This window comes from Cetorhinus maximus, chromosome 10 (assembly GCF_964194155.1).
Source record: "Cetorhinus maximus chromosome 10, sCetMax3.hap1.1, whole genome shotgun sequence".
NCBI classification, from domain to species: domain Eukaryota; kingdom Metazoa; phylum Chordata; class Chondrichthyes; order Lamniformes; family Cetorhinidae; genus Cetorhinus; species Cetorhinus maximus.
The window spans coordinates 124751477-124770618 of record NC_135888.1 but is presented as its reverse complement, the minus strand read 5'-3'; the positions used below and the strand labels follow the sequence as shown (position 1 = coordinate 124770618).

Genomic DNA, 19142 nt, shown 5'->3' with positions numbered 1-19142 from the left:
TATTTGCTCTTTTATCTCCCTCTGACTATTTGGGGGTCTATAGTACACTCCCAGTAATGTGACTGTCCCTTAATTGTTCCTAGGTTCAATCCATATGGCCTCAATTGATGATCATTCTAACATATCTTCCCTCCCCACAGCTGTATTTGATTCTCTAACCAAAATTGCCAACCCATCCTCCCTTTTCATCCCCCCTTTCTGTATTGTCTGAATACCGTGTAACAGGAATGTTGAGCTGCCATTCCTGTCCCTCTTTAAACAATGTTTCTGTAATAGCTACGATATCATACTGCCACATTTCTAACTGTGCCCTCATCTGCTTTATTTGCTCTACTCCTTGCATTGAAGTATATATCCTTGAGCACTCACGAACACTCTTTTTTATTTTCTATCTTTTGTTTCCTCTGCCTTCCAGACTTGCTCACTGATTTTCTGCCTTCCATTACCATTTCTGATTTTTCCCCACCTGAGTCTACCCTCAGGTTACCATCCCCCTGCCAAGCTAATTTAAACTCTCCCCAACCGCACAAGCAAACCTCCCAGCAAGGATATTGGTCCCAGCCCCATTGAGGTGCAAACCGGCACACCTCTCCCAGAGCCGGTTCCAAAGCCCCACGAATCTGAATCCCTCCCTCCTACACCATCTCTCCAGCCATCCATTCATCAGCTCTAACCTCCTATTTCTATGCTCACTAGTGCGTGGCACTGATAGTAATCAGAGATTACTAACTCTGAAGTCTTTCTATCTATGTTGTTGGTAACAATGTGAACCCTTTCCCTTAAGAATGTCCTGCAGCCACTCTGTGATATCCTTGACCCTGGCACCAGGGAGGCAACGCACCATCCTGGAGTCACACCTACGACCAAAGAAACGCCTGTCTATTCCCCTAACCAAGGAATCCCCTACCACTATTCTTCTTCCACGCTGCTTCTTTTCTGCCTGTGCAGCTGAGCTACCCGGGGTGCCCCAAAATTGGCTTTTGTTGCAGTCCCTGAGAAATCATCACCCTCACCAGTGTTAAAAATGGAAAATCAATCTGTGAGCGAGATAGACTACCTACCTGATTCTCCTAGACGTTCTGGTGATCACCCATTCCCTCTCTGCCTGCATGCTCCTAATCTATGGTATGACCACCTCCCTAAAAGTGCTATCCATGTATTCCTCAGCACCGTGGATGCACCTTAGGGTTTCTGCAGCTGATACCTCCTGAACATGTGCTTGTACAGCCGGATGCTTCCACTATGACAGAACGGGACACTTTGGTAAACTGTGCAAGTCAAAACCCCAGCACTGTAAAGATAGCCCAAAGGCAATCCACGGGGTTGAGACCGAAAAGCCAGAAAGCACACTGCCAGGCTTCTTGGGGGAGGAAAAAGATTGTGGTTCTTCATTTTGGAATGCCGACATCCTGGTGAATGGTCATCCAACAAATTTTCAATTAGATTCAGTTGCCAGCATGACAGTTCTGTCAGACGAGGAACCATGGCTCAAAGACCACTGGCTTCGAACAACAGATGCTCCACTTTACGGAGCGGGGGAGTCTGATTCCCGGTCATCGACATGAACCTGGAACCATTGAGGTACGGCAGCAAACAGATCTTTGAGCTGATGTATGTCATCTGTAACCAGGCTTTCTCTCCCCTGAGTAGGGATGCCTGCGTCACCCTGGATCTCCTCCAGACTGCAGAGGATATAAAGACTACCACTGTCATTAGCCAGCCAGAACAGATGGACCCTGAGTACTCTAGAGTATCCAGACTCAGATTTCACCTTCAATCTCTCTTCTCCCTTTGTTGCGCAGGTTTGTCCATTATTATTCCAGGTCCTAGAAAGTCTCTAATGATCAGACCAACCTACTGCCCACGAGATTACCATGGCACCTCCAATGGAAGTGCTACCAGAGAATGATCAGCAGTCCGGAAGCCTCTGCCTTCAAATACGATGATGGTACAGTTGGTTGACACATCAACCACTGTGCGCACACTGCAACTTCCAGCCAGCATGTCACAACCACATAAGATGCAGCATGAAATGAGGGTAGCAATCTATCACCATCAACAACAAAAAGCAGAGGTAAGCATACTACTCAGCCTGCTTCTCGCCACATGAACGCTCTTCCTCAGCATCAGAGGACTTCCAGATGGCCCACACAGGAAATGAAGAAGAAAAAGCAGTGCCAAAGGGACAAATACTATCTTGGTCTACCTCACAAGAAACAACTGGGAGTAACAGCAACCATGCATCACCACAACAGCCGAACCGACCAGCAATGGTTCAACATAAAGCAATAGAAAAAAAGAATGAAACATACCCAAATGCCAGTCCAACCCCCTAGCCAACAACGAGAACCAGAACCAACAGAACTTACTACTCTCCTGACAGAATAGCGAACAAGATGTAGAAGGATTATAAAGCCTCCAGACCACCTGATCCTCTGACTTCAAGGACTTGAAGGGGAGGAGGTGGGATACTGTGAATTTTGTTAATGTTAAAATTGTAATAGCAATGATGTTGGAATAGCATTAAGGTTGTAACAATAAAACTTGTAGCAATGTAAGACTTGAAGTAAACTAAAGTAACTCTATATCTATGGGATAAAGACTTGGTGGTGGTGGGGGGAGTTGGGAGGGAGGATAGAGGTTAGTAGGAGGTCCTGGTACATACAGGGTTAATGTGTGACTGAGTACAGCATGCCCACACAGTGATGTAAGAAGGCACATGACCTGGACCTAGGATCAGTGTGGTGTTGGCCAGAGACATGATAAGACCTAGCATGGAGATAGCTCCATGCCTTTACTGTATACTTGTATATGGTTACAAGTAGTTAGACTTGCTGTTAACATAGAGAAGATTACGAAGGCTTCTATAACTGACACATTCCGCAACTAACACCATCTCAACAAGTTTAATGACATTTAAACATTATAGATTCTTGGGAGGCCTATTTTTGTACTTTATCATTAATTAAAAATTTGCTTGGCAAAACTTCAATTTTCTAATTACTCAGCAAAATAGCTAACAGCATTAAACATGTTAGACCATATTAATTGAATGTGTCTCCTAACTTCTTGTAGTAATTTGTATTATAATATTACATGTGACCTCTTATTTTATGCCAGTAGGCCTGTTTTATAATGACCTTTAAAGTAAGTGGCTGGAGTTAATTGTGACTTCATTTACATTTTTAGATTTTTATGCAAAAAATATTTTTCCAATTAATTTCAAATCATCAACCAAGAATGAGGGAATGAATACTGTGAGGCATTTGATCATAATTTTAAAAAAAAATCATACTAGTAACTGTTCTCAAGGATCCTCAGGGATACCTAATTTTTTATGTTTTGCTTCAGAGCCTATCATCATTCCACTGTGAAAAAGATCTTGCAGGACACACACCTTGATACATATGTTCATTCCTTCATTACTCCTTCCCCAGTAGAAACCATAATTGCTCTTACTTTGCTTCACTGAATCTTTGATGTTGCTTAATTATGCACTCAAGGCATATTAAGTGGCTGGTAATTAGAATGGTTCCTTATTATATGTATGAGTCTAACAAGTTTTAAATATCACTTCATTTTTGTTTTGGCACAAGTTAGCTGTGATACGAAACAATTTTTAAGCGCTTTCTAAAACTCTTTGAAGCACTCAAAGAAACTTACCATTCATACCCCTTCCAGAATTTGGTACTGGAAGCTGGGCCCCTGATACACATGCCATACGTTCGTGATGTAAATGCACATGTTGTGCACTTGCGTCATCAGGCAAAATTCATGATGTCATCATTAATTTGACATGGGTGCATCTCAGGATCCATCTTTGCCAGGAAAATCCTGCTCTATTACAGTCCAGAATCAGTTTCACTGGCGAAATCTGGCAATCTATGGGTGGGAATCAGTGTAAAAATTGATTTTACTGGTCTCTGGAAATTAGTGAGAATGTGCACAACCAAATTCAAAGTGCTATCATTACTCTGGACTGGAGCGCTTAAAGTCTTTAAAATGATCTAGGTGACATTCAGAGAGTCTTCATTTGCAGCAGTTCATTGTCAGTGCATATTAAATATAACTCCTTCCTTCATGCCACAAATGTTAAGAATGCTATGCTCATTTGACAAAATTTATTCCTCCACTTAAATAGATCTTTGCTGTAATATTTTTAGTATTTAATCTTACTTTCCTTCTGAGAATTTGGCTTATCCTCACCTCCATCACCCATGACTACTTGGTATTTGCAGTGTTCTCTTGCTGACTGATTTAACTAACTTACTTTTAATAATTATGTAATTGAGCAAAGTCCTACTGAATTTCAGAATATGTGTGAATTCTGTTGGCTTGCTGTATAGCAATAAGTTAATCAGTGATTTGGCAGTCATGTTCCTTTGGAAAGTACGAGTGTGTGTACCAAAACAAAACAAAATTGAGAGTTAGCCTTATCTGCGTATTAGCATTCACACTTCTTGGGTTAGAAAGCTGTTGGTTTAGTCCTACTCCATATACTTCAACACATATACTTCAACACATAACCTAGGCTGACACCTCAGGATGAGCAATAAAGCTGAGGCCCATTTGCACTCTGAAATAAACATAAAAGATCCTGGCCGATGTTTATTCCCTATCCAACATCACTAAAGTCTAGTACTTATTTCATTATTGCTTGTGGGACCATGCTATGTACAAATTGGCTGCTCCATTTCCCTGTATTACAAAAGTGACTACACTTCAAAAACAGTAGAGTGCTGTGTTGGAGTCTAGGGTCATGGAAAATACTTTTTTATCCTTAAAGTCCATTCCTTTAATTAATGTATGTCAGTTTAATGAAATTTCTGTATCCTTGGCTGACCCACTTGGTGGAGCGCTAGCCAGGTTTTGACAGAATTTGGAGCTAGTTTGGAGGCTGAATTTTCTGCAGCTTACTTCCTGGTACAGTAGCAGAGCAAGCCAGGACTTCTACCTGCCAAATGTTACTCATACTGTCTGCGTCATATCAGAGTTGTCAGCATTCACACAACTTAGAAGAGCTCTGTGCCTCTCATTGACAGCTCAGTTGTTTTTTTGTGGGGAATAGCCCATTGCTTCATGTTTTAAAGACCTATAAGTGGCTTAAAAGTTCCGTGGCACAAAAGGTCATTTTGGAGGCAGGGCAGGAATTTCTGCAACTGAAGATGCTGGAGAGTTTGTCACAGGACAAGTCCCAAGGTCTGTAGATATGGAAATTGTTGTAAGGTGGCCGAATTGTACTATTAACGATAGAGTTGATCTGCAGACACTTCCTGGGTGGAAACTTTAAGTTTATTTACAAAATACTCAGCAGCAACTACATGTGTGCTTTCAACTCCAAATCTATCCCTACACTGAGGTAGCCCGTGCTACTCTCCTATTGGTTACTACAGATCATGTGATCGCTCCTAAACTATTACTCTTAAAGGTACATTACATACTAAATAAAACAATAAATTACTACAGAAAAGTTCCTGCTGGTGCTTAGAATAGAAGGGCAGCACTGTTTAGGATAGACAGGCAGACAGGCCCAAAAATCAGAGCAAAATTATCAGTAAAAATCAGTAGTACTGGCACCAGTAATACTGGAGTTCTATTTTGAGGTATACAAGATCAGTTCAGGCAAGTTTAACTGGTACCCTTCATTTCCAAGTTTTACTGGTTTTTCCTTTTAGTTGAGGGTCAGTCACAACCAGCTCAATGACCCCACACATTTCTGAAAATCAGGAATTAATTTAAAGACCTTCAGGTTTGCTTTGTGGATAGGAGTCAGTGCCATGTGTAAGAATGCACTATAATAAGCAGATTTGCCATTTATCATCGTTTTCGCACCATGTTGGAGTTTTTTAGTGGCTTACCACCCATGCCCAGGAGGTAATGCTTTGCCCTCTATACCCCCAGCCTGTCATGAAGTGTCTCTTCGCTGATTTGTTACATATAATTATGATGCTAAAAGCCTCACATGAATTTGCATTTGAACATGTATTTATTATGACGTGGCAGATGATCTGTGCCAGGTGGATCAAATCCACAAGGGAAACTTGATCATGCTATCTCAACGGTTTTGCAACCGATATTTATTTCAAGAAACATTTATAAACAAAAGAAAATATTTCAAAGCATATACATAGGTCTACAAATTACTACTATATAAACTCCCCAAACCCCTAATTAATCCGGCTTTACTGTTAAGGCAACAGTAAAAAAAACAAATTAAACAGATCCAGCAGGTTAAACATAACACCCTGGACAGTGAAATTCAAAGTGGCTTTTCCCAGCTTCGGTTTCTGTAGACAGCAGCTTTAATGCACATACACTGGAGACTTCTCACATTTCCGTTATATCTTATAATGTATTCCTTGACACATAGCCTCATGCTGCTTTATACACATTTCTCCCTTTTAATGTGTAAATTCCATTGTGCATATGTCTTTGGAACTTTACTTTTCCCATAATATAAATCTTTTCATGTTACCACTACATTGTCAGTAACCCTTACGAAAAATAAACACATTCCTCAGCTTGCTTGTTTGGCTGTTTGTAAACTGACTGAGATCCATTTGAAAATCAAATCCTCCTTCATCTATCTACAAATGCAAATTCCCTTTAGACCATACATGCTAAGACCCCACCACGTTTACTCATTAACATATTAAAGACACTTCTACACCTTCCTTGTTTTGATAACTTCAACCTGCAGTCAGCTTGGCTACAAGATGTAATTAAATCACGCACCCAGACAGACAACACAACTTTAGACATAAATCTACTTTACACTAAATCAGAAAACTCTTATGAAAATTATTATACCTCATCACTGTATTTTAGTGTACCTATTATGGACTCCATGCAGGTGCTTGATTTTTTACTGTACCTCATAGGTACTGAAGTTCACTTGTATATTCACCTTCTCTTCCTTGGGACAAGGTAACCCATAGCTATGAGGAGAGATTGACATCAAATGCAGACTGCCAAATCTGACACCTCATCAAAGTGAGGATCTAAATGGATCCTGGAGAGGGCAAACATTGGAGGGGGGGAGGGGGGGGTTGTAGATTAGGAAGAAGGAAAGCATATGCCTGTAGAAGGTATATCATGACGTTCTAATTCTTTTTCCTTTTCTTCACAACTCATTAGATTTGTTGAGTTCACTTATACAACTTGCCAAGATGGACATGATTGTACGATATCGTTGGAGAGCATTTCTGGTTAAGAACACCTTGAATGGGGAGCAAACAATTCATAAAAAACAAAGGGAGAAGGAAAGAAGAGAGACAACATGTTCAAAGTTTTAAAGTTATTTTTAAGCTTTTTTATGGTAAGTGTCATGTTAATAAGAAATGGAAAGAAATCAAAACTGTGTATATTAAATCATTTTTTTTGCTATTTTAAAATGGGCTTTTGCTGAACCAAAAGATAGCTGCTACAGGTCACATGGCTCACACATTTGGCTTTCTGTTCTGCAAGCTTCCGACAGAGATTATAAGAATAAAAGAGTTCCATTCTCATTCTTGTGGAATCCTACACCCTGCAGTAAGGTCATGTTATAATCATAAAACTAGAAGGCTAACACACAAATTGGCTCCCCAGTCGGGGTGATAACAAAGGCAGAGAAATTGGTCAGAATTTTCTGCTTGGTGGGCCAGCGGGCCTGACCCAAAGTCCAGTGGGTGGGGAGCAGATCCCTGCCGGAGAAGCGGGCCCCGCCACCATTTTACGTGGGCGGGTCAATTAAGGTCCGCCCAGCGTGACGTCCAGCGGGAAGCGCTATGTGCTTCCTGTATGGGCGGGGGGGTTGCGGATTCATCAAAAGCAAAAGTGTGCTCTTTCGTGCAAGCGCAGGAAAGAGCGTACATCACCCTGAGGCTAAGTGCTGCCTCAGGGAGATCGCTCACACTTATAAGAATATTAAAAATAGAAAAAAAAATTCCCTAACATGTCCCACTCATGTGACAATGTCACATGAGATGGGACATGTTCATAATTAACATAATAACTTTATTAAAATGTTTAAAACCTTACATGAAACTTCATCCCGCCGGTGGATGAGGTTTCATGTTTTTTCTATTTGCCGCCGGGGCTCCTGGCCGACCCACCAACCTTAAGGTTGGACGAGCAGGTCCTTTAATTGTTTTAATGATCCTGTCAATGGCCTCAATTGGCCATTGACAGGTCGGCGGGTCCGCAGCTGATTTTGCTGCGGGCCCGCCTTCCTGAAAATTTAAATGGACTGGGATGACGTCGGTGGTTCCTCCTGATGTCATCCTGCATTATTTTACGCATCGGCAAGCGGGCCGCAACCTCTGCTCGCCAACAGCAAAATTCTGCCCATTGAAACTCATTATACCTGAAGAGCTGTTAACAGCTACTATTTTACTCCTAAGGGAAACAATGGATTTTGGCCAGAAGCACAGAAACTGCTTGTGACACTGCATTTAACTCATTAATGGGCCACATCACATGACCCCATGCTTCTAGCCTCATGGGCAGTTTTACACATTACTAGCCTTATAGATCGGTCTGCTGAATTAATACCAACCAAAAAGATCTCCAGCAGGATTCCCAGCTGACCAAGCAGCTGGTCGCTGTGTCTCAAATCCTCAAAGCCTGTTTGATTTTAAAGGTCTCTGATTATCGCCTACCAAGTGTTCTAAGCGCAGTAAGCCCATCGTGTTGCATCATTATTTGTTTCAATGATTTTTGTGCTGCTGTCTCTCACCAGGAACTCATCTGAACTGAAGTCTGCCATGAAGGAAATACCCTCTGGACTTTGACTTTCTGGACTCTGGGATTCACTTGAACTGATATTCATTTCTGTGGTTCTTATATTGTTGTTATCTATAGTTGTAAAAGCTCCATTCTATCCTCCTTACTGTATATGTGTGTGTGTGTGAGGTTGTGAACATCCCCACTCCACAAGCCCCACCCCACAGATTTGAATGTGAAATAAACTAACTTTCTGAGTTAATCATTAAGAGAGTTCACTGCACGTTGCTTCTAAAATTGGACCTCACAAATTGAGGGTTTGGCAAACAAGCCACAGCCTATGTTAAAAATAATTCAAACCACCTCTGCTTATGGACATACAGTGAGAGGATCAAAGAGTTCACTTTGCCTCTCTCCTGTCCGTAACATTAAGTAAATAGCTGACTGTCTTTTCAGCTCTTGAAAATGTAACTGGCATTTGAATACCTGCTGAGTGAAATTTCCTGACCAGGGATTGATTTGGAGTTAACTATATCAGTCAACTCTGTGGCTCATTCTACTCCAAAAGGATATATCAACATCAAGACAGTATAATAGCCATTCCTTTCTTGCTGCTATGAAGGCATACTGCCGCTAATGCCTACATTAAGAGCACTTTCTTGCTGTATCTCAGCATGTGGCATTACATGGTACATAAATAATGAAAGTGCTCCCAAACACAGAACCACATGAAATTTACACAAACAGAGTTAATTGAATTCACTTTGTATTCCAGGAAATAATGAAAATTGAAAGGATTTCACTGATCAACAGTCAGCATCAAAGACAGATGCGATTGTTGCTATGGTTTCATGTATATCAACCACAGTTCAGTGTAATAAGCGAAGTTGTTAATAATAACCTTTCAGAGTTATTTATTTGGACTTGAAGTGAAATAGAATTTTGCCACCAATTACTCCATTAATAATTTTCAATGGTTCAGGAACACTTCAATTGTTAATTAGTTGAATGTATAGCGGAAGAATTCTATTTTCCTTTAAACTGAATAGACAAAGGCTGAAAAGGCATTATAACACAAATATCCCTGGTAAATGTATTGATGTTCATTTCCTGTGTGTCATTCAGAAATATTTCAATAAAGAAGGAACAGGGGAACATGCCATTAAATTGGTTAAATTATATTTTAAAAAAAACAGAAAGCAGGGCTCTTCCTAGTCAGACCGGAGTTCAGTATCTTCCAGCATTCATCGCTCAGCAACAGCTTGCATTCATATAGAGTCTTTACTGCAGAGAACATACCAAAGTGCTGAATTCCTTACTCCAAGAGGGTATAAATGGGAAGAGAGGAAAGAATTGAAAATGAAACTGAAAGAATTCCAACACAGTGACAGGTCATTCAAATGAGCAGTCTGTGTTGATGTTTATCTCTTACGCATGCAGCAATACGTGTGCCTGCTCTATTCCTATATATCTTTATTTCCCCTTTTCTTCAACTACCTGTCATAATTTTAAACACCTCTATCAAATTTTCCAATAACCTCCTCTATTTTAACAATTACTGTTCAATTTTTCAAGCAGAAAGAATGGACAAAATATTTTGGGTAGAGACTTTTCCTCAGAAATACTCTCTATGGTTACTGCCCGTCCCACTCAAAACTGGGAGTGATACCTTTTTAAAAAAATGCCAATTAAGGAGTTGAGGAGGGGAGGTGGTCCCAATGAAAAACATAATGAGTGACTGTTTCTCCCCGGGGCTGGGGTCAGGGAGCCAGAAACAGTCCCCACCTGTTTCCCACCCTACGAGGGGTGATATGGCCTCATAAAGCTGCTTTTACATTGAAGAGCTCCTTTTATTCTATACAGTTGTATATTCCATGGTGATGATTCTTGAGACCAAAGTCTAGAAACCATAGTGACAATATTAGGGGGCTATCCCTTAAATCCTTTATTGAAATCCCTTTGTTCAATTTCGATAGAGTCATTAGCCCATTTAAAATCAATGACTTTAGACCAGGTTAAAATAACGGAGTGAGGAGTGACATCACGAGTACTTGCTACACTCAATAATGGTTCGTGATACAGCACCAAACAAGTATTTAATGGATTACCGTTATAATTTTCTATCCTGCTTCTCATTAATTCATTCTTGGAATGTGAGTGTTAAGTCAACATTTATTGTCATTCTTAGTTTCTGTGAGAAAGTGGTGGTGGTTGATCCTCTTGAACTGCCGCAGGCCTGTTATTCTTATTCAACAAAGTTGTATCTTAACAAACTTAGTGTTAGTGAAGAGCTAATACTGGAGAAATTTATGGAACTAAAAGCCAACACAAGGACCTGGTGGCCTATATCCTAGGATTTTAAAACAGGTGGCTACAGAGATAGTGGATGTATTGATTTTTATTTTCCAGAATTCCCCAGATTCTAGCATGGTCCTTATGGGTTGGAAGGCAGCAAACCCCACTGCTCAAGAAAGAAAGGAGAAAGGACACAGGGAACTATAGGTCATTTAGGTTGCCATCAGCAGTAGGAGAAATGCTATAGAGTGGAATTGCCCCAGATTTGCACTAAGTGCAGTAGTGGGTGGGTAAAATGACATTTTACCCATCAGCCGCAATGGCGGGTTTTCACGCAGTATCGTCCCAAATCCACCGCATTAGTTATGCATTCCTGAGAAACATGCCATTTCGATGGTGGACGGGGTCTCATTCGCCGACCTTGCTGCTTCATCAAGCCAGGCTCTATGTTTAAAGTCCAGCCATGCACACGTGTACATATACACACACCCTCACATGCCCATCTGGCCTCAGCTCCTCTGGAGACTGCCTCAGTGCTCCCAGCCCACAACTACTGCAGGGAAGATGTCCATGAAAGGCAAAAAGACTGCAGCCCCCAGGTTTAGTGACGCGTCACTGGAACGCCTTTGGACACCGTGGAGGCCTGCCACGATGTCCTCTAACCTGATCTGGCTGCAGGATGAGCAACAGCGTGACCAACCAAGCTTGAGAGGCAGTGGCAGTGGTGATCAGTGCCAATGCTGCACAGAAGAGGTTGGCCATCCAATGCAGATAGAGGATGAATCATCTCATCCGTGCAGCCAGGGTATGGAACCATCTTATCTCTCTAAGCTCACACAATCAAGCCTGTCACACATTCACTGGAATTTCACTCAGTGCCAGCTCAAAGGACATCACTACCCACTCTCACACACATGCCCTCACATCTCCGTCTGGCCTCATCTCCTCTGGAGACTGCCTCTTCAGCACTCACCATCTTGAGGCCACTTGCACAGATCAACATGTGCCCCCACACACACACCCTGGGATACCCTCCTTCCCCAGTACAGCCCAAGCTGTGCAGCCTCTTCCCTTGCCTGAGGCAACTTCTCCACTTCGCCAAGCAAGCCATAGCCCTGAAGCCATTGAAAAGCCACCCACATATGGCTGATCTGGGATGTAGAGATCTGCTGTGAACCCCACCTAAAAGTCGTATGGTGTTGTCTGTGGAGCCTGGTGCTGATGACTGCGAGTGCTGACCGAAGCAATGTAGGCAAACAAACCTTGAAGTCCCAAGCAAAGTGCAGCCCGCCAGGTGCACGTTGCTTATGTGCTGTTGTGAAACACGTTGGCGTGTTTTCCCGTCGACGTGGGCAGATGATCCAGGGGGACCAGGGGGGATCCAGGGCATCCTGGGACGATGAGGGGAAATGATTCCGGCTGGCAGGCCTAATTGTGATATGCTGATGAATTACAATAACATTCCCAACGTCTGATGGTGGATAATGCGGCCCGCCATTGATGGGCTGAGCGGACGATTGTGAACTGGTTTCGCGCCATCGTGAAACTGATCGCACTGTCATGCCACTGAACACGCCGAATGCTGGCAGGCATAGAAAATCCTGACCGTAATCTCTTGTTAGGTACAAGGTAACAGGACACTTAGGAAATTGTGATATGATTGAGAAAAGTCACATGACTTATGAAAGGGAAACTGTGTTTGACGAATTTGTTTTGAGGTTGTGACTAGCAGTTTAGATAAGGGAAAATTAATGGATATAGTTATTTGGATTTTAAAGAACATTTGATAAGGTGCCACACAAGGGGCTATTACACAACATTAGAGCTAGTTGTTTTTGAGGAAATATACTTGCATTGATTGACAATTTGTTACCAGACAGAAAACAGAGAGTGGGAATAAATGGGTCATTTTCTGGTAGGCAGGCTGAAACTATCGAGGTACAACGCTTGGGCCTCAGCTACTTACAGTCTACACCATTGACTTAGATGAGGTGACTGAACCCAAACTGTACCCAAATTTGCTTTCGGTACAAAGCTAGGTGGGAAAGTAACCTGTGGGAAGAATGCAAAGATGTTGCAAAAGGATATACACAGGGTAAGTGTGTGGGCAAGAATGAGGTAGATGGAATAGAATGTGGAAAAATGCAAAATCATCAACATTTGTATGAACAATAGTAAAGCGGAATATTTTTTAATCGATGAGAGATTGGGTCCTCGGAGAGGCCCAGATGTCCTTTACACAAATCACGGCAAGTTGGCATGTAAGCACAGCATTTAGAAAGGCAAATGGTGTGTTAAGACTGTATTAAAATTGGATTGGAGTATGAGGGTAAATAAGTCTTACTGCAATTATATTGGGCTTTGGTGGAACCACACCTGGAGTTCTATTTCCAGTTTTGGTAAGGACTTCTTTGGAGGGAGTGCAAACCAAGTTCATTGAATGACTCATAGGATGAGGGGCTGTCCTGGGAGAAATGATTGAGTAGACTAGGTGTATACTCCTTTGTGTTTAGAAGAAGGAGAGATGATCTTATCGAAACATACAAAATTCTTAAAGAATTTGACAGGGTAGATGCTGGGAGGAGTTTCCCCTGGCTGGAGAGTCTAGAACTAGGGATCACAGACTCAGGATAAGGGATCAATCATTTAGGATTGAGAGGAAGAGATTTTTTTTCATTCAAAGAACTGTGAATCTTTGGAGTGCTCTACCCCAGAGGGCTGTGGGTGCTCAGTTTACCTGAGTATATTCAAGACAGAAATCCATACATTTTTGGATACTAAGGGAATCAAGGGATATGTGGATCTGATGGGAAACAGGCGTGGTCATTGAAGATCAGCTATCATTTTATTGAATGCCAGAACAGGTTCAGAGGACCAAATGGCCTGCCCCCGCCCCAATTTCTTATGTTCTTATGGGTGGTTTGCTGAGCTATGAGAGGACAGTGAAGAGTCAATCTTAGTGGTACACTCTCCCATTTGAAGTAGTATACTCATCTCAGAATATTTATACCGTTGGCCAACGATGGAGGACCCTCAGAAGTGCTAGCAATCAAACTGATTGACCCTCTTTATAGGAAGATCAATTCAACCATGACCATCATGGATTTCTAGGGTTTTTCTGGCCTGTTCTCTTTTTCTGACAATGTATCCTCTCTACATTCTGTTAAGTGTACAGAAGGCTGACGTGAGGAAACAATCTATCCAAGAAACAACATCCTTTTTCCTGGGGTGACATTGACACAATTGCCGTAGTGTTTGTAGGTCAATGCACTTTCTTTGTGACATTTAAACAATCTATAAAATTCACTACATCTTTTCCTCTCACTGTAATATTATTCATTAGCATATTAAGTGTAGATCAATGCCACTACTTGTAACATTTAAACTTAGCAATTAATAAGAAATAAAATGGGTAGGAAATATCAGAATCATTTTTCAATTTCCTCAGCAGTTAGGCATCCATTGTGATTAACTGTTGTACTATGATTGACAGGGACCATTCATTTTACTGTAAATGTCCAGGCTGGCAGTCAGTATTAGTCATATAAAGAAAGAATTGCATTTATATAGCACTTTTCACAACCATCAGACATCTTAAAGCACTTTCCTGAAGTACCTTTGAAGTGTAGTCACTTTTGTAATGCAGAAAACACAACAACCGTTATTCACACTGCAAACTCCAACAAACAGCAATGTGCTAATGACCAGTTATTCTTTTCTTGATTGATAGATAAATATTGACCAAGAACCTGAGATAACTCTGCTACTCTTCTTTGAAAAAGCACAGTGGGTTTCATTTATATCCACCTGAGAGGGCAGATGGAGCCTTGGTTTAATGCAAGTTTGTCCAACCTGTGGCCTCAGGCTTGCTGTGGCCTACAAGGCCCCTCTACATCACCCCTGGAGCCACTGTTCAAATGCCGGGCAGCTGGGTGAGTAGACTGGAAGATTCTGCAAGAAGCTGCTCCTCCAATCACAGGTCGGTCCTCTCCTGCATTTGTTGATGATAGGTTCGCTAGTGAGCCTATCGGCAGCAAATGTGGGAGAGAACCTGTCTCTGATTGGAGGAGCAGCAAACACCAGTGACATTGAGTGTGCAGAGGGAAAAAGAGGGGTGGGGGCATGTGGGAGCGTGGGGTGGGGGGGAGAGAGAGAAAGAGAGAGAGGGAGGCCAGCTGCGGGGCCCAGGAGGAAACAGTCTGGATCAGGCTTGCTGTGGGGCCTGGGGTGAAGAGACTCGCCGCTGGTGGGTGTGTGAGACAGGGCATGCGTATGTGTGTGTGAGAGAGAAGCAGAGTGTATGTGAGAGGGAGTGTGAGAGAGAGAGAGAGAGCGGGAGAAAGAGAGAGAGTGTGTGTGAGAGAGAGTGATTGTGTGTGTGTATTTTGCGAGTGTGCCTGGCTCACTCCCAGTCTCAGAGTTCTCATGCACCCCACACACCAACACACACTCACACCTGCTCACACAGTGGGTGAGGGTGAGTGAGTGCGTACCCTGAGACTGGGAGTGAGCTGGACATACAGGGTAACATTTTCCCATCTGGGTTCGCGGCAGGTTTCGTGGTGGGTGGGGCTGGAAAATTTGGAGAGAGGCTTTTACACCCACAGCTGATGTTATTCGCTGAGCAAGCCAAATCTCAGAGGGAAACTTGTCTTACTGATCTTTACCTTTTTTGTATTTTGAAAACAAGAAAAAAGCTATTGGTCCCAGAAGCATAGAATCCCACTTTTAGGATTTTAAAATTAAAAGATTTATTAACGAGAAGAAAAAATTCTTAAGTATTAAGATTAAAGTTACAGAGTTAAAGCAGTTTTACAAACCATCTCCAAAAAAACCTACTTGGTCAGAACACACAAGTAAACTTGGCAACAGCTCCCTTATAGATTTTTAACCATAAAGAAACAGTAATATTACCCAAGGCAAAAACTGCTGTCACTTTGATAAATGTATACCACACAACTTCACAATCTCTTCCACTCTGCTGTGGAAATCCAAGAAAGTTCAGAAACAAGGCTGCTTTCTGAAACAAAGATTTTTCTGGTTTGACAGGATGGTTCTTTCAGATTTCACACCTTTTCCCAGCACAGAAGTGGCCTCAGGACATCTCCCCACACAGCCACCCCCACTCAACTAAACATCTTTCCTTAAATATCTTTTATCCCTTTCATCTTAGATTCCATTTTTCTCCAACACCTCTCTGAACTCAACTTTTCCAAAATATAAAAATCTTTCATGTTTTCCTATTGCCTCCATTTTTGAGTCAAATAAAATTTAATAACCTTCTCTTGTTTACATAATGGAAATTTTGCAAGTGTAAAAGTCCCTTGTCACTTCTAAACTTCCTTTGAAATTTAACAGCTGAAAAGTCAAGTCCCTACTTATTTCAAACCCAATCTATTTAGTTGTAAATCCAACTTCACCATAGCCTCTCATTATAAATGCATGCGTCTAGCTTCCTTAACCCTTTTATCTCTCTGCTCTCACAGGCAAGCTCTCTCTATGAACATTTCCCCCAGTTTAATTAATCATGGACACACACACACAAATCCTTCTTTACAGAATATCACCATATTCCCAAAACATTAAAAAAATCCAACTTCACGGCCAAAAATCGGAAACCTGTCATCGGAAAAACAGTTTGGAATTTTCTGCTCACCACTTTCATGGCGGGCTGATGGCTGGTTGGGTTTCCCGTTGATACATGGTGGTGACACCATTTGCATGCATTACCACCTCATGAATGGTCATTAAAAACACGACTCACCAGAATCACAAAGTCCTTCCTAATTATGTGCCAGGTCAGCGGGAAATTAGACTGGTCTCAAACACATTTGCAGCTTTCAGTCCTCACTTCACTCATGATTTTGAGGTGAGTGCAACATTCAGAGCCTACCTGCATTAGCACTGCTCCATGTCCTCACCAAAGCTAGTGAGATGCTACACTGGTGGGGGTGTGGGCTGGCCTCCCTCATGGCTTCCTCCATTGTCCAGGAGGGTGTTATCTGGGGGCTCAGGCAGGACAGCAACCAGACAGAGACCAGCATTGTGATCGGTGGGAGGCGGGGGTGGAACTGGGGGGCAGGGGGAAAGGAGTCACGGGGGCAATGGTCAAAGGTGGGGTTGGGGCAAAGAAGGGGGAAGAAGACATGGGGGGCAATGGGCAAAGGAGGGGTCGGGGAGGGAGGAAACAACGGCAGGCAGAGGGGTTTGGGGAGGGGGGGAAACAACAGTAGGCAGAGGGGTTGGGGGGGGAGGGGAAACAATGGCAGGCAGAGGGGTTGGGGGAAGGGGGGGAAACAATGGCAGGCAGAGGGGTTGGGGGAGGGGGGGAAACAACGGCAGGCAAAGGGGAGACCAAGGGTGGAGAAAGCTAGAGCCCAACATGAAAGACAGGAACACAGCCATAGTAGAGGTGGTATGGGGAAGCACATAGACCCAGGAATATGATTGTTGGGTTGTGTTAGTTTGGCGCCAGAGGGGATGGCTTGCACAAAGGCTCATGGAGGTGGGGGATGGAAAAGGCTTGCACATGAAGAAGAGGTTGCACAGAGACTCATTGAAGTTGGGGGGAGGAGGGACACTGTGTCAGCAGTTAGGAAGGAATGGGAGAGCAAGGAAAAAAGACAGTCATAGTCTCTGGTATGGGGGCCAAGTAGTCGGGGTGCCAGAGTGAAGTCTGTCCTGGGGCTTTGTGGGCCATGCTACAGGGCTATGCATGGCATGGGCATCATAGTCCTGCTCCAAGGAGGGGCAATGGCTGTGTGCTCAATTGGGAAAAGGCACAGCTTGTTGTGCAGGGTGTGGTCATGGTCTTAATGTCGCTGGCCATGGTCTTTGTCTTGTCTGTTACTGGGCTGCAGATGGGATGGTCAGGATTAGGGGTGGTATCTGCAGCCTGTTAAGGGGGGAGAGGTAATACAGTGGGAGGTATGTGAAACTTGCCTGGGGGGACTCTCCTCTGTACATGACTGTGCACTCAGCTTTGAGATTGGGAGGGGTGAAGTCCACATTGGGCACTGGGACATTCACAGGTTGGAGGGTTGGAATATCGACCACAATGACTATGGGATCCAGGATTATTGGAGCAGGCTGGAGGATAATGGGAGGCGTCTCTACCTGCATGATGTTGGGTTCCAGAAAAATTGGAGGGACAGTGACAGGCACGGAGGGAGGGTCAAAGCTGGCCTCATAGTAAAATCTGAGCACCACCTTGTAAAGTTGAAGTTATGGCAAAGGCAGAAATCAAAACTAGAAAAGAATCTGGACAGGAGGGGTTATAGTCAGTGTGGAAGGAGCCAAGAGCAGCACTAGGGGCCCTATTTCATGGGATAGCCTCAACCTGAAAAAAGTGGAAGTTCTCCTTGAGATGGTTCCAATGAAGCCATTGCCATTTTTAGCACTTTAACAATAGACTGCAGGAAACATGGGCTTCACAATACAGCCACTCCATTTCAGCATTAACACACAGGAATGTGAAAATTGGGAATGCAGGCAACTTCTAAGGAGGCACAGCCGTTGCATAACTGACACATCATCAATGAACGCCTCTAATGTGCTTTCTCCAACTGGCATGGACAACGGGCCAAAGGGCATCTGGTCATAATTCATGTGCAAGGTAAGTTTAATCAGCATGCCAGATCTGAGATTGGAGGAGTAAGTTTGATAAAGTGGCACATGTCATCAATGCATCCAAACCTTTTCCAATCTCTGTGGGTTGAGATGTTAAGTGTCAGGGTTGGTATCTTGTTCACCTCGCTCTGTGATTTTAGGCTAGTAGTGCAAACGCAGCTCAATGCCATGACAGTGCCTTGGTGTTTGAGAGTGGGGGCTTTACCATCTTTCCCCGTGATTCATTGTTCTGTTTTATTTATCATTCCACAGAGAGAAAGAGCAAACTGGAATGCATTCTGGGCTCACTGCTGCCTTCTGGAGGGTACTCATGGAATGGAGGAGAAGGGCCTAGCTCTGCTGAGTGCAGCTTCGGGAGAAGGTCCTGCCTGAGGTCCAGGGAGCCCCAGCGAAAACCAGAGGAAGAGGAGGTTCGATCTATACCATGGAGGCAACTCGCTCAACCAAGGGTCCACCAAAGAAGGTCCGGCTATCCTTAGGTGGGCAAGAGACAATACCGCGCACTTCTACAC

The 19142-nt window shown here is 43.1% G+C and overlaps 1 long non-coding RNA gene across 1 annotated transcript; it reads left to right on the top strand.

The window, feature by feature from the left end:
- The first annotated feature begins 5013 nt into the window (after nucleotides 1–5013).
- Nucleotides 5014–9835, top strand: LOC144685301 (uncharacterized). The gene is made up of 3 exons (XR_013577702.1): nucleotides 5014–5199; nucleotides 7138–7318; nucleotides 8723–9835. It is a non-coding gene; the product is annotated as an uncharacterized LOC144685301 (long non-coding RNA).
- The last annotated feature ends 9307 nt before the right edge of the window (nucleotides 9836–19142 follow it).